Genomic DNA, 16,902 nt, shown 5'->3' with positions numbered 1-16,902 from the left:
AAAGTGTTCACTCTGACTCTAGTCACACTCCTGATCAAGCCCCTAGTATCGCTATTTAAATTTTGAGCAACTGGTTACATAGCATGCAGTTGGAAAATTATCTATTATGAATCTAGTCTGGCGTCTCCAGAAGTATATAAAGTTTTGTACCGGACAGATCTTGGTCTCATGTTTTGAGAGTCACTGTATTAAACATCCAGAGAGCAGAAATAAAGAAAAGAGAGGCACAAATCCTACCCACTGAAAACGCTATGATGTCCCCCCATTCCTTAGGGCTTGCTCCCTCCCCATCCCTACAAAAAATTTGAAGTTAGCAACCATGTGCTAGGTACATGTAGAGGATTGCTTTGCTCCGCTTTGAATTCAATTGCCATGTACCGATGTCTTCCACATGGATGAATCCTTTCAATATTTGATTTTAAAAGTGAAGTGAACCCACTGCTGGTACAGAAGTCATGTGCTACCCATTCTCTCTGTGGAATCCTCCCCATTCAGCAGTACAAGTCAAGCTTGTTTCCTGTACATTCATGTGTATTTTCCGTTGCTGCAATCCAGAGTCATAACTAGAAATGTTAGCTCATGGGCCAAATGGCACCATTTTCAACTCATTCATCCCTGAGACATAGTGATGAGAAAACAGGAGCAAAATGTGGTGTGCCTCGTTCGTTTCGTTCGTTTAGTCGTTTAGTCGTGTCCGACTCTTCGTGACCCCATGGACCAGAGCACGCCAGGCCCTCCTATCTTCCACTGCCTCCTGGAGTTGGGTCAGATTTATGTTGGTTGCTTTGGTGACACTGTCCAACCATCTCATCCTCTGTCGTCCCCTTCTCCTCTTGCCTTCACACTTTCCCAACATCAGGGTCTTTTCCAGTGAGTCTTCTCTTCTCATGAGAAGGCCAAAGTATTGGAGCCTCAGCTTCAGGATCTGTCCTTCCAGTGAGCACTCAGGGTTGATTTCTTTTAGAATGGATAGTTTTGTTCTCCTTGCAGTCCAGGGGACTCTCAAGAGCCTCATCCAGCACCACAATTCAAAGGCATCAATTCTTCGGCGGTCAGCTTTCTTTATGGTCCAGCTCTCACTTCCATACATCACTACAGGAAAAACCATAGCTTTGACTATTCGGACTTTTGTTGGCAAGGTGATATCTCTGCTTTTTAAGATGCTGTCAAGGTTTGTCATCGCTTTCCTCCCAAGAAGCAGGCGTCTTTTAATTTTGTGGCTGCTGTCTCCATCTGCAGTGATTATGGAGCCCAAGAAAGTAAAATCTGTCACTGCCTCCATATCTTCCCCTTCTATTTGCCAGGATGTGATGGGGCCAGTGGCCATGATCTCAGTTTTTTTGATGTTGAGTTTCAGACCGTTTTTTCCACTCTCCTCTTTCACCTTCATTACAAGGTTCTTTAGTTCCTCCTCACTTTATGCCATCAGAGTGGTATCATCTGCATATCGGAGGTTGTTGATATTTCTTCCACCAATCTTAATTCCGGCTTGGGATTCCTCCAGTCCAGCCTTCCGCATGATGTATTCTGCATATAAATTAAATAAGCCGGGGGACAATATACAGCCTTGTCGTACTCCTTTCCCAATTTTGAACCAATCAATTGTTCCATATCCAGTTCTAACTGTTGCTTCCTGTCCCACATACAGGTTTCTCAGGAGATGGATAAGGTGGTCAGGCACGCCCATTTCTTTAAGGACTTGCCATAGTTTGCTGTGGTCCACACAGTGAAATGCATAATCAATGAAGCAGAAGTAGATGTTTTTCTGGAACTCTCTGGCTTTCTCCATAATCTAGCACATGTTAGCAAATTGGTCTCGAGTTCCTCTGCCCCTTCGGAATCCCGCTTTTACTTCTGGTAGTTCTCGGTCCACATATTGCTGAAGCCTACCTTGTAGGTGTGCCTGCCCCCCCCCCAAACAGAAAGTTACTGCTTGCAAAAAATAAGAAAAGTGAATGGGGTGGAAAGTTGTTTATTTCACTAAAACTTATCAGTAGATTCACCTCTATTTATTTATTTAAAATATATATTTTTTATCCTTAGAAAAGGACCTAGGGTGGCTCACAACATTAAAAGACAGTATTGAAAAACAAAATGATGAGTATACAAAGGTGGCGTACATAATTAAAAGATAATATCTAAAGCTAACAACATTAAGAACATGAATACTGTATTAAAAAGGAACAAACAAATGCCATTCTGAGGAGTGGGAAACACAAGCAATATTGAAAACACAGTCAAAGCAGTGATGCGTAACAACAATCCATCTAGAAAGGTTACTCTCAGGCAGGCAGTCCCTGAGGGAACACTTGCCTGAAGAGAAAGGTCTTAACCTGCTTGTGGAAGGACAACAAAGATGGGGCCAGCCTAGCCTCCAGTGTCCAGTGAGAGGGAGTTCCAAAGTGTTGGAGCAGTGACAGAGAAGGTCCTCTCTCATGTCCCCATCAATCACACCTATGAAGATGGTGGGACCGAGAGAAAGGCCTCCCCTGATAACCTTAACACCCAAGCAGGTTCATAATGGGAGACATGGTCTTTGAGGTAGTTTGGACACAAGCCATTTAGGGCTTTGTAGGTTTTGGCACCCTCTTAATTTGCACATCCTAGAATAAAGACCTAGTTCCAACCCTGTGTAAGGTACTGGGCTTAAAAGAGCCAAATATGATTGTATGCCATATTGACATGCTTCCCGCTAAGCCAGTGGTTCCCAACCATGAGTCTTCAGATGTTTTTGGACTACAATTCCCAGAAATACTGGCAAGCACAGCTTGTTGTGAAAACTTTTGGGAGTTTTAGTCCATGAATATCTGGAGACCCAAGGTTGGGAACCACTGCTCTCTAAGCATATAAAGGTATTATTGCTATAATCCATAGTGCTCTCATGAACACATGCATATCTGCACAGTTCTGTTATATGAAAGGATCTCCTCATTTATTTCAATAGAACAGGTGCCAAGGAGAACACATCTATTCCATGGTATTTTGCTGCCTGAAGTTCCTTCCTGTTTCAAAAGCCAAGTGGACTGTGAGAGGATTGTTTCTGCCATCATCATCATCATCATCATCATCATCAGCATCATCATCATCAGCAGCAGCAGCAGCAGCAGCATCATCATCATCATCACACCACCACCACCACCACCACCACAACAACAACAATAATAATAATAATAAATAATAATAATAAATAATAATGGCAGATTATTCTTTCTGCAATAACAAGCTTGCTTGTTTTTTTACACATCCTTAACTGATCTTCCAGTCCTGGAAACAGCTCAGGCTACAAGCCATGATCGGTATGCATAATCTCCAGGCTTAAAAGGAAGGTACCTCAAAATGCCAGATGCAGGGGACGGGGTATCAGGAGACAGGTATCTAATTGTCTCCTGTGCTCCTAGAGGCATCTGGTGGGCCCACTGTGAGATACAGGAAGCTGATGGGCCCTTGGCCTGATCCAGCAGGACTCTTCTTATATTCTCTGTCCCACCCTCTTGGCTGATCTCCCACTCACATAAAAGGGCAGGGCAGAGAAGTCTATGCTCTTGCTTGTGACTGGGAGATTAGCTGAGGAGGTAGGAAAAAAACAAGCAAGCTGGGCTTGGTCAGCCAGAGGAGGTGGAGAGGACAGCAGCAGCACCTGTGCTGCCACCTTTAAGAATTGGGACAAACTGTGACAAACTGGTTTTGTGCCCATCTCTAGTGGCAGCTTGTTAAACAGCCACAATTCACTGCTGTGATTTACACCATTCTCCCTAATGTCATTGTAACACTCAACAAGACTTTGATAAAGATATGCATGGCAGCCTTTATACACATTTTTTTCCTTGGATACCTCCATTGGGTTCGTAATCTGTAGATTCACACACACCCCATTTCTAGAAGCACTGTTTGTTCCACACAAAATGCATAGAACAGCAAGAACAGCATTTCAAAGAGAAGAGACAGGGCTGCGTTTCACCCCAATTGTTTATTTGCCAGATAAGAAACAAATTTCAAAACTTTGGAATTCCACATTCTCCCTTTCTCATAAACTGTGTGCCTCCCTGTTTTATCTATCAGACTTTAATGTGATTGGAATGAAAATGTGTGTGTATAACTACTATGACCATGCCATCAATATGAACAGAAACTCAGCATGCATATTTTTTTCAACTTTATGTAAAACGACAGATTAGGTAGGCATACACAAACCCCCTAGAGGCTACAATTTCTGTACAGTGCATCTATGAATGAGATATGAAGGGACATGTAATTGTAATATTAAAGCAAGTCACCTGTGCATGCATTTCCTTTCTCCTCGGCCTGCATGAACATTGCACATTTAGTAATATTATGGAACATTATGGAAACAGTACAAAATCACTGCAACATTGTGCGCGTGCAATACGTAAACTAAATGAGCAGTTAATGTTCAGAGACATGGTGCCAGAAATATATGAAAAAACCTTTTGCATATACCTTTCTTTATATATATGTAATCATACATACACACAAAGACATCATATAGGTTAACATGACTTAGTCCATTGGCAGCTAATTTAAAATACTTTCAGTTTGTGCACAACATTTATGTAATTCCCGGCATTTACCTTCTTATAGACAGGTAGATCTGACTGTAGGTGTGGGCAAAATGGGCAGGTGCCCAGATCACAATTTTGAAAGGCACTAAGCTGAGTTCCACAGCTATATTTTTAAATGTATGGTCTGCAGTGAGCAAGGCTAGCCAAAAGCAAGTATGTATAATCCTTTATCTTAGGTTTTACAGGTTGCTTGGGCAGCAGTTATTAAAATCATCTTCCTTCAATTTCTTTCTGGTTTCCAGACCAATGTCATTCATCTCTGGTTAAAAAAAAAAGCAGAATACAACTTTGCAGGTAAGGGGATGGGTTCTTGTAAAGGGGCACCAGCAGCCAACTTCACATCTGCCCTGGCTCCATAAACCCACTGGAGGGTTTATCATGGGTACACTGAAGCTTATCATGGGTACACTGAAGACACTCAATGCCCATGGTGCTATTTACTCTCTTGTTAGCTCTGCAAATTGGTAAAATGCACCTCCTCCCGTCTGTTTCCCTCAGGATACGAAATGCACACAGATTCATATGTGTTTGTGCCTGCATTCAGCATGTCTTTTCCCCTCCTTTTTAGTATGCTTCCTTCCTGCACAATGAGCTCTCGTGTTTCTCTTTGTATCATTCCAGCTCTTAGTGCTAAAAGCCATATCCTGTTATGTTTGGTTGCTAGGTGGAGAAATGTTATCATGGGCTTCAGCAATAATTTATCCATAGAGCTAGAGGAACTGTCATGTACTTCTGACAGTGAGCTGCAGCACTTTATCAGCTTGCCTGTAAATCAACCGTGTGTGGGTGAAGATGCCAGCAATGTTTGATCTCTCTCAGACACTCTAATAATCTGCTTTTGTCTGATTGATTCCTTCATATCGCCGGGTGCTTTGAGACTGGAGAGTGAAGTGCCCTCTGTTTATCTCTCTTGGTCATCTGCTGGAGGGCAGCAGGGCAGAAAATGTGGTTCCCTATGAGATGGAAAGAGGTCCCCCCCACACACTTATTGGTAGAAGGGGCTTTATATCATATCCTGGAGCAGGTTTGGTCCAGTAAATCAATGATAGCAGAATTGAATGCACCATAAATACCTCAAACCATATCTCTTACAAGAATGTAAGAGTAATTCATAGAAACAGGAAAGGTAACTTTGCTGAAAAGAATTATGACTCTCTACAAGCTAGAGACACACAGGTCTTTTATGGCCTGTGTTTGCAACTACCCTCTTGAACTCTGAGAAGGAAGCCAGTGTTCACAGACATTTGGTTGGAGGGAGTTCAGAAATAATATCAAAGCAAGGAATGTGTTGTCAGAACTGATCACTGCATTTCAATCTACAGCCAGCTTTTGCTAAATTTCTGTCAGTGGCTTTCACTCAGGGCAGATAGGTGCCACAGCTCATGGTTCAATGGGAAGGTCTTTGTATGTATGTATAAGGTGCCTATATACACAGACTGGGCCCTCAGAAAGCCAGAAGTAAAGATGAGAGAAGAGAGAAATCTGCTGAGTGTATGCACTTCATCCCATGTGGAGCAAGGCAGGGAATAGAGCCCCAGGATTGTGACTCATGAGACTTCTTGGTGCAGAAGCAGCAGTGCATAGCCAGGATAAAAAATATCCTCTGGACCAGTGGTGACCCTTCCACAAGCCTGCAGACTGGACATGTGTGTTGTTGGGAAGGACAGACAAGATGCAACTGTACCAAGACCTCCTGCAGCGTTTTGCTACCTGCTTGGATACTTCAAAATGAGATTTTTCTTCCTTAGCTGATCACTCAGGTTTTACATGGATTCTAGACTGTTTTCCCCAGGTTGTCCTCATGCCCTTTTCCTCCATCATCTACACAACTTGCCTGGCCCTTCTCTGTAACATCACAAGGACACCCCTAGTTTCAGGATTTGGTCCTGAAATCTTAGGGAACGTGACGCTGCTGATCTGCCAACCTTAATTGCTACATGTCTAAGCAAGAAGGAAGAACAAATCAGAACTTCATTGTCACTGAAAGCAGAGCAAGAGCTCATTGTTCAGTGACCTGAGATCAGAAGCTGTCTTGCAGTGTCAATCTGCATAAAAGCAAAGGTCATGAGACAGTGTGGCCATGATTGGCTAAATCTATCAAAGGAAGTGCAACTAACAACCAATTCTCTGCCCACATTGGAACAATGTGGAAGACTGAATTCTTGCTCAGAACAAGATAGCCCTGGTGCAATGTATTTTATTTCATTTATTTACTATATATACTCTATTTTATTTCTTTTAAATTGCAGGGCGCTAAATATGTCATAAAATACAATCAGCGTTTTTCAAAACACTGTGCAGCAAATGTAACAAGGATAGGAAAATAATATTTTCGTTAACACCAACCAACATTCACAAAACAGTAAGTCACATTTGTTTTATGTTTTAAATGATCATGTTTTTACCATTCCAGTTTTATTGTTCTGCTGTTTCAAATTTGGGTCTATGAACATGTTGAAAAAAAGTAAACTATAATAAACAAAGATTTTGAATCACAGAGTCACTGTAATAATATTCCCCCCTGAAAAATGTGTTTGTTAAGTACAATCAAAATTCATACAGTACTCAGCAAGCTCGTCAAGCAGTCTGATATTTGAATTAATGGATGTAGGTGAAACAAGAATATTACTGATAGAAGATACAGTTCATATCCATTCAGCCATTTATTATGGGGTGAGCAGTTTTGAGTGGGCAAATTTGGAGGGTCTAGGGGCCAATTTCCTACCCCCAAAGACCCACCACAGGCTGCACAGTCCTCCAAATTCAGATTTTAATATATTGTGGAAGAAATCATTTTGGACAGCTCCACTTACAGAAACTGCAGCAGCAGCAGTGGAAAATGTTAACTAATGAAAAGCTTCCCTTTGCAATTTTGGGGTTGTGCACGGCTGATAAACAATGCTGCAAAGTCATATAAACCCCATAATCACAAGATAAACCCTTTAATCAGTGGCTGTCTGCCATTGCTGAAATAATTTCTTTTCTGCAGGCAGACCCCACCCAACAGGATTTCGGCCATCTTATACAATAAAATTATAGTATACAAGTTTGTAGTTAAGGAACAAAAATAAATACCTTTCTCCCTTTTTTGGGAGGGGGGAGAAAATCATAGAGAATATGTGGGTTCAGAGGCCTTTTAAAAAGGCCTAGGAGGTTGTATGTGGCCTTTAGGTTGCATGTCCTTTAGACTCAAGTGGAAACACTAACATTTGCCCTTGTCACATGTATCAAGGGCAATGTGACCTTCACACTGCTTCTTACAAGTTTCTGAAAAGCATTAATCTGTAGCTAGACTTCTAAAACTGTTGGGTTCAATCCTTAATGGAGACAGATCAGAGAAACAGTTTAAATTATTATTAATAAGGAAATAATAATAATCTTAGAACAGCAGAGCCAGAAGAGACAATATGGATCATCAAGTCCAGCTCCTGTCAAGGAGGCACAGTGGGGAATCGAACTCCCAACTTCTGGCTCTGCAGCCAATACCCTATACCAGGAGTCCTCCACCCCCAGTCCATGGCCCGGTGCCAGTCTGTGGCCTGGGCTGGGCTGGGCTGCGGAGACAGATCTCCCACCTCACCCCGCACGCACTCCCCCCTGCACAGCCCCTTTGTGCATGCGTGCCTGCCCACACAAGCACTCCCCAAGTGCCCCCACCCTTTTGTGCATCTGTGCGAGTGCCCAGCCTTCCCCGCACATGGACCCTGTCCTCCCCCGACTGGTCCGCAATGTCAAAAACGTTAGTGACCACTGCCCTATACCACTGAGCTATCCAGCAGTTCTATTATCTTCAAACATCAACAGGAATGAAGGTTGCCAAATCCCAAGGACCTGATTCCCTGAGATTTCAGGGCCAATCCCTGAGACCAAGGGTGGGCCTTTATGATGCCACAGTTGTGAGGCTGGCAAGGTACACCAGAGGATCTGGAAGTCCTTCCAGGTCAGCTGATTTTGGAAAGGGGTTGAATAGAATCCAAGTGCATTGGCCCAGAATCTCACTAAAACCCAGATTATCAAGTAATATGGCCTACGACTAGGAGATGGGCCTTCTCTGCGGTGGCCTCCTCTTTATGGAATGCTGTACCTGTGAAGGTGCACCAGACCCCTTCCCTCCTAATATTCAGAAGTCATATTAAAAACTCTGCTTCGCAGGAAGGTATTTCGAAATATCCTCCCCTCATAACTGACAGTTACTAAGTTTTATTTTGACCATTATATTTTGTAATCTGTACTATTTTGTCCACTGCTGCCATCTTGGGTTTTTCGGGTGTTTTTTTTTCTTTTTTTATATTTGTGGGATTTGTTTTCTTTATGTTTATTCTATTGCTGGAAACTATCCAGAGTGATGGCAAGGCTGCTAGTCGGTACAGTATGAAAACATAATAAATAAATGTAGAACCAAGGAAAATTTTACAAGTTTTGGTATCTGACTGCTGGATAGGTAGCAAAATGTGGCTTGGTACCCCCTGGGAAGCACTGAGGATGGCATGCGTAGGTTTTAAAACACAAAAATACATCTTTCTCTTCTTCCGATGCATTTCTCCCTAAACTTTGTTTCCCCCTTTGGAGACCTTGAGAAGGATACCAGTCCCTCAAGACTCCAACCAGTGCTTTAAGGCAAGATACCATATCCTCAGTCTAAACATCTTCTTGTTACCTTTTACTTACCAGCAATGCTTGACACAAAGTCCCATTTTTATGAAGATATGGAGGTGCCTTGTACTGAGACTGAACTTTGATCCAGCTAATCAATATTATGATTTTCTGCAACAGTCTTAAAGATTTATATCCCCTCTGCCCTCAGAGAGAGCTCACAAAATAACTAACAACAAAAGTAAACCCATAAACAAACAATTCTAAAATGTCAATTACAAAAAAAAAAATATTGAAGTGCCAAAACAGAACCAAAGCCTTTAAAAAAAAAAAGACAGAGAGAGCAGTTGGAATAAAAACTGGAACAATAGAATAGCTATCCTCTAGGAATGTTCAGGGATTTGGTCCAGTCTTTCTTGTAAATGAGATCTGACCTGATTTGTGTTTGCCTGTTGAATAGGAGGTTTGCAACTCAGTTATCTTTTCTAATGTCTTTCTCCACATTTTATAGATTTATGTACATGCTTTTCGTTGCTAAAAAAACCACAACATACTAACTTGCATGCAAAGGTGTGTAATGTATGAGGAAATATCCTGTTTCCACGAAAATAAGACAGGGTCTTATATTAATTTTTGCTCCAAAAAGGCATTAGGGCTTATTTTCAGGGGATGTTTTAATTTTTTCATGTACAACAATCTACATTCATTCAAATACAGTCATGTCATCTTCTGGTTGCTGCACAATGGTGGAGGGCAGGGTTTCACTTAACTAGGGCTTATTTTTGGGGTAGGGCTTATATTATGGGCATCCCGAAAAATCCTATTAGGGCTTATTTTCAGGTTAGGTCTTATTTTCGGGAAAACAGGCTAGGTTCCAAAAGGTATGTAGAATTAAGGCCAAAATCATGTTGTGAAAAACTGTTTGCATGAGGTTGTAAGGTCTGATTAAGTGTGAGTTGCTAGATTTGGAACTCTTTACACTGCAACATTCTCCAGAGGATTTCCAGATGTTATCTCCCTTCATTGCATGCACTAATGCATATATGTGCCTTGTAAGTAAGTGTAGAGACATGAACTGTAAGGGATTGTACAGTGCACATCTTACAATTTTGGAAATTCCTGGCTCCCCATTCATTTCGGTTGTTTTATTTTGTTTTCTGCCAGTTCATTGCTCCTAAAAGCTGCCAAATTCTGCACAGCTCAATGCCCTTTTCAGGGAATCTGACACAGCAAATGTACAATTCTGTGCAGGAATTGTAATAATTCTATCCAAACTGATGCTTCTTTCAAGGGGGAAAGAGATCATGGCTAATATCCTGTTACATAGTTCCAGCAGTGTGGCAGAATGATATCAGCATTGCTGATAATTAAAGAATCTCTGCTTTGATTTTTGGTTGTGTCTGACTTGTGCACAATGAGACAAGGTCATGCACAACCTGAAATCAAAGAAGAGACTGCTTAATTAGCAGCAACCTGTTACTGCCACTGATCTCCTGTGTTGATGGGGACAAACAGCAAGATTTCACCCATGAAACGTCTGTGTTGGGGTGAGTGAGGGACAGCTTGGACCATGCATGGTTTAACTATGCCTCCATTTTATTCTGTAAAACATTCAGTTGTTTGCTTATTTTCCCATCACTTAATGCATAGCAGCTGTAAAAGAATGTTTCTGCAAGGATCCTAGCACATGGGCCACACAGACATGAGTTAAATAATATGATGATGAGGTTGGATTATGGCTCAGTGGTAGGTCATTTTCATTCCATTTAGCACGTCCCAAGTGTAATACTTATCCTCACAACTTCAATCATCTTGAGTAATGCAGAGCTGAGAAAGGTTACTTTTTTGACTACAGCTGCCAGAACCCCCCCCCCAAAATGGTATAGTCAGTCTCCCCGCCCTTCAAGGCTGTGTGTAAAAGCCCTTGGACTGGAACTGTAGAAAGCCACAACCACTCTGACTAGACAATGCCAAGCCATGAGGACAAAAGGAGATACCTCTGACTTGGTATGAAATAGTGTCATTAGGAATAGGTATTAGTAAGGGAATCAGTACCTTATGGGTCAAATATTAAAACTGGATCTTTATTCTGCTGCTCTGCGCATGAACAAACCAAAGAGGGACGTGGGGCTTTGGAACACATCCATAAACATTTGAGTTTTATTATTATCACTATACATCACTGAGGCATTTTTATCAAAACACATCCCCACTATTTATGGGTTTATAAATGTGGAACATGCTTTTATAACCCACATTTAGAGTCCTACAAGTAGCTGACACAACCAGTTTTCCCCCTTCCCTCCTATCATCAGCTGCCTCTATGAAATATTATTGCATCTGTATTTTTCAATCTCTTCCTTCCTTCCTTCCTTCCTTCCTTCCTTCCTTCCTTCCTTCCTTCCTTCCTTCCTTCCTTCCTTCCTTCCTTCCTTCCTTCCTTCCTTCCTTCCTTCCTTCCTTCCTTCCTTCCTTCCTTCCTTCCTTCCTTCCTTCCTTCCTTCCTTCCTTCCTTCCTTCCTTCCTTCCTTCCTTCCTTCCTTCCTTCCTTCCTTCCTTCCTTCCTTCCTTCCTTCCTTCCTTCCTTCCTTCCTTCCTTCCTTCCTTCCTTCCTTCCTTCCTTCCTTCCTTCCTTCCTTCCTTCCTTCCTTCCTTCCTTCCTTCCTTCCTTCCTTCCTTCCTTCCTTCCTTCCTTCCTTCCTTCCTTCCTTCCTTCCTTCCTTCCTTCCTTCCTTCCTTCCTTCCTTCCTTCCTTCCTTCCTTCCTTCCTTCCTTCCTTCCTTCCTTCCTTCCTTCCTTCCTTCCTTCCTTCCTTCCTTCCTTCCTTCCTTCCTTCCTTCCTTCCTTCCTTCCTTCCTTCCTTCCTTCCTTCCTTCCTTCCTTCCTTCCTTCCTTCCTTCCTTCCTTCCTTCCTTCCTTCCTTCCTTCCTTCCTTCCTTCCTTCCTTCCTTCCTTCCTTCCTTCCTTCCTTCCTTCCTTCCTTCCTTCCTTCCTTCCTTCCTTCCTTCCTTCCTTCCTTCCTTCCTTCCTTCCTTCCTTCCTTCCTTCCTTCCTTCCTTCCTTCCTTCCTTCCTTCCTTCCTTCCTTCCTTCCTTCCTTCCTTCCTTCCTTCCTTCCTTCCTTCCTTCCTTCCTTCCTTGGCCACAATGGTAGTTTCAGTAAATAAAGTTAGTGCTTGATAATCTGGAACGGCCGAGAGCTTAACTCTGCCCTTGGAGATCACTTACATCAAACCAGCGATCAAAAAGTGGTGCAGCTAAAATTTGTCATCAGGGATTTCCTACAGAAGAATTACAGTGGAGAAATGGCCTGATCGATACTATAGATTTTCACTGCAGGGGCTGATAGTCCAATTGCTGTGAAACACTCGCACAGATAAAAGGGCACAGCTGCCACTTTGTTACAGACTGCTGACTCAGCGCAAAGCCTGTCAGGTATTTATAGGCTGAAGTGATACAGAATTATCACCTTGCAGTACCCAGCTCTTGTTAGTTCTAAGATTGCCTCCCTTTATGGGATTGCTAAATGCAGGTGAATGGAAAAATGATGGCTAACAGCTGTCAAAATGCAAGAGAATGAAGTACTTAAATCTCTTTTTTAAAATCTATTAAAAGGGTAACAACCAAACATATATCAGTGTGCAGACATTGTAATGATACGGGGCCCAGTAAAATAGGGATTATAAGCAAGCACTTCTTGATCCACCTGGAGGAAAGTGAGGAGGAGAGAAAGCAAACAAACAGTATTACTGCCGTAGTATTACTACTCACGATAACCTGCCAGAGAGCTTAATTAAAATCTTCTTCAATACCCTTTCCTTTTCACATAAATGTTTCCTCAAAGCCTTTTAAACAGTTGGCCAATGTCCCCTTTATGTCTCACATGGCACAGCAATCCTATACTGAGGGTCATGTCACATGATAAGGCAAATGTGTGTTTCCTCGTCTTACAATGTTATCCCTCTAGGCACGCAAATTTTTCAGAGCTACAAGTTTGGGACAGTCCAGTGTCTCTATTCAATTTCCTGTTTTAATAATCAGCCAGGGGCTAAAGGTCTGTCTGGATCAACACTCCTCCTCCTCATTTAATGAACCAGTTTAATGTATTGGAACAATAAATGTTCCATATTAGTTTCTCACAAACAGTGACACTAAGAAACAGAGGAGACACATTGCAGTATGATGGAACTGCTGGCAATTTCCGAAAATATGGAAGGTATATCCTGCGGCTAACCAAAAGCTTGTGCTAACATATTACGGTCAATTCAATTATCAATTAAGATGCACATTTGGTGATGTAAATGAGCACTATTAATTCCACATATTTGCAAATTTGTAAAACAAAAACTGTTTTAAAAAAAGGTATTAACTGATTTGGAATTTCAATCTGAAGGTTTCTCCTGTGGCTAGATAGCTCAATGAGTTAGTGAACCCTGTGAAGCCAGGGACGGGATGTTTGATTCCTTACTTTGCTTCCCAGGAGAAAAGCCAGCCTATGTAGCCTTGGGAAAATTGAACATACCTAGAGTACCCCCAGAAGAATGGGATGATAAACGGCTTCTGAGTACTTTATAGGAAACCATGGCAAGCCTTGCCATGAGACAGAATCGCTCAATGACACATAATTGTAATTGTTGAGATAAAGGAAATAAATAAGTAATAATAAAAGAAGCAAACAGCTGGAGAAAGGTCCACAGTCATTCTAGAATGCCACCAAAATGGTAAGAGGTGAGCAATTTCAGATCCAGCCAAGGTGATTTTTCTCTTTCTCTCCCTCTCCCACTTTTGCTGGTTCTGCATTGACCAGTCCTAATGTTGGCTAAAGAAAGTGAGATTAGGAAGGATGGAAAAGGGGGAAAGCGGGAGAAGAAAGGTAAGCTATGTGGATGAGCAATGGTGTGTTCGGCTTTCATGTAGGGGTTTCTTTCTCAAATGGTTAGGTGGGGTGGCTAGAGAAACAGAAATATGAACTTGTTTAAAAGCTGAATTCCTCTAAGGCTTTCAGCATTGTAATGTAATGTAAATTTAAACACACATTTAAAATTAATGTAAATATTAAAACCTTCTTCCCTATAATGTAATCACTTTTTTTTAGTTTGCCTACTTGTTCGTTTATTTTTATGTATGCTGTTGTTCTGTCCCCCACAAAGCACACGCCACAACACAACCATCCGTTACATATATAACAAACATACAATCAAATAATCACATACTGAATTTCATTTAAATGGTGAAAAAAGCAAATAAAAATTAGCAACAACCTACAAAATAGCAAACAATATTGCCTTATTTACACCACTAGATAAAAGGTAAAAGTTCCCCTTGACAATTTTTGTCCAGTCATGTTCAACTCTAGGGGGCGGTGCTCATCCCCGTTTCCAAGCCATAGAGCCAGCGTTTGTCCGAAGACAATCTTCTGTGGTCACATGGCCAGTGCGACTTAGACACAGAACGCTGTTACCTTCCCACCGAGGTGGTCCCTATTTATCTACTTGCATTTGCATACTTTCGAACCGCTAGGTTGGCAGGAGCTGGGACAAGCGACGGGAGCTCACTCCGTCGCGTGGATTCGATCTTACGACTGCTTGTTCTTCTGACCCTGCAGCACACAAAGGCTTCTGCGGTTTAGCCCGCTGTGCCACCACATCCCCTCTACACCACGTCCCCTCTCCACTAGATAGGTGGTGGAATACCCTCTTATTAGAATCGGAAAACTTGCCAAAATTATTTCATGTTACACCATCCCTGTAGGGATGTCATACTCCATAAGGATTCAGGGGAGAGAATTCCAAATTAGAGGGGCAGCAGGAAAAGAGTAAATTATTCAAAAACAAACAAACAAAAAACCATCTGGTTTATGAATGTGTGACATTGTGTTTCTATACCCACAATTCAAAAATCCAGGTAATGGCCCAATGTTGTTGCACAATATCATGCCCACATTGCCAGCAAGATAAAAGGATGCCAAGCTTGACATAACAGCCTGCATGTTGACAACACAATTGGCAGCAGTCAAGATGGTCTACAACTAGATACACTTTTCTGCTCACTATCATTCACAAAGTGACACCACACAGGGGGGAATCCTGGAAACTGACTCCTTTTTTCATCAGTTAAAACACTTTTCACCCAAATACAAGGCAATTGTCAAGGCAATTTTTCAACAAGTGTGTTTAAAAAGTCATAACTTGAACACCTGCTTGCCAAATGTCCCCAAATTTGGAACCAAGTAAGAGCAAATGTTATATTATCTATGTAACAAATTTGGTGCTGATCTGAGGTCCAGTTTCATAGTTGCAATTTTTTGTTTGGGGCACCCCTATTTTTTCAGTTGGCTTACAGAATGCTATATCTTGCTGTCAGCACAATATATTACTGCACTCCTGGGTACCAATAATGTTTTCCTGACATATTGAAGCTAATAGTTGGCATCTTTAGAAGGACAGTTCTGGACAATCTCAATTGGCACCAGGCTCATATTGGTAAAGAGAGTCCAGTAGGTGTGTGGGTCACAATTAACAAAAAGCAATTCACTTCATGTATGAAATTTTTCCAATAAGTTTCCCATCTCTGTAACTTACCCTGAATACACTGAAATTCTTCTGAAAGCATCAGTTACGCAACAACAAACTCAATGCAACTGTTTGTTCTTGTTTTAATCCTCATGGATAGAAGTTGAGGCCAACTTCAAGTTAATCAAGTAGAAAGAGATGTCGGCAACCTGGTCTTGCAAACTGTTCAACAATGCCAACACAACAGAAGAGGCAAGCAAACATCCTGCAGTATTTTTTTATTTTATTTATTTTATTTATATCCCGCCTATCTGGTCGGTTAAGAGGCTGATGCATCTTCCTCATTGGAAAGAACCAATTTCTTGTATTATTCAGCATGATGGAGCATATTGGCAGGTTTCTTGGTTGGCTTAGAGGGCAAACATAATTAATTGATGGTTAGGAATGCAAGTGATTATTGAGGAATCTGTGTGGCCTTTGGATGTTATGAAACTTCAGTTTCCAGCAGCCTAATATAGAATGGTTTGAATTGTGGTGCTGGAGGAGGCTTTTGAGAGTCCCCTGGACTGCAAGGAGAACAAACCTTTCCATTTTGAAGGAAATCAACCATGAGTGCTCACTGGAAGGACAGATCCTGAAGCTGAGGCTCCAATACTTTGGCCATCTCCTGAGAAGAGAAGACTCCCTGGAAAAGACCCTGATGTTGGGAAAATGTGAAGGCAAGAGGAGAAGGGGACGGCAGAGGACGAGATGGTTGGACAGTGTCACTGAAGCAACCGTCATGAATTTGACCCAACTGTGGGAGGCAGTGGAAGACAGGATGGCCTGGTGTGCTCTGGTCCATGGGGTCACAAAGAGTCGGACACGACTAAATGACTAAATGACAATGAAGACAGAATGGTTAGTGACTCAGGATAATGGAAGCTAAAGTCTAACAACATCTACAGGTGCCAAAGATTTTTCACTGTGAGTATCTATCAGATAATCTTGATTCCAAGTTGTCCACAACTTTAAAGTGGACAACTTTGAATTGACCCTAGAAAAAACAGTGACGACTAGTGTGGCTGGCACAGACTTAATGTGATATATTTTAACTGCTTGACTACATAGACAACTGGGCAGGTAAGGCACCTGAACCACCTACAAGGGCAGCCACATGGATAGCATGTTATAGTAGTTTAGTTTGCATACAGCTAAGGTGTGAATAAGGCCTGCTTT

Source organism: Pogona vitticeps, chromosome 4, assembly GCF_051106095.1.
Source record: "Pogona vitticeps strain Pit_001003342236 chromosome 4, PviZW2.1, whole genome shotgun sequence".
Classification (NCBI taxonomy): domain Eukaryota; kingdom Metazoa; phylum Chordata; class Lepidosauria; order Squamata; family Agamidae; genus Pogona; species Pogona vitticeps.
Note: the sequence above shows the minus strand (reverse complement) of the source record.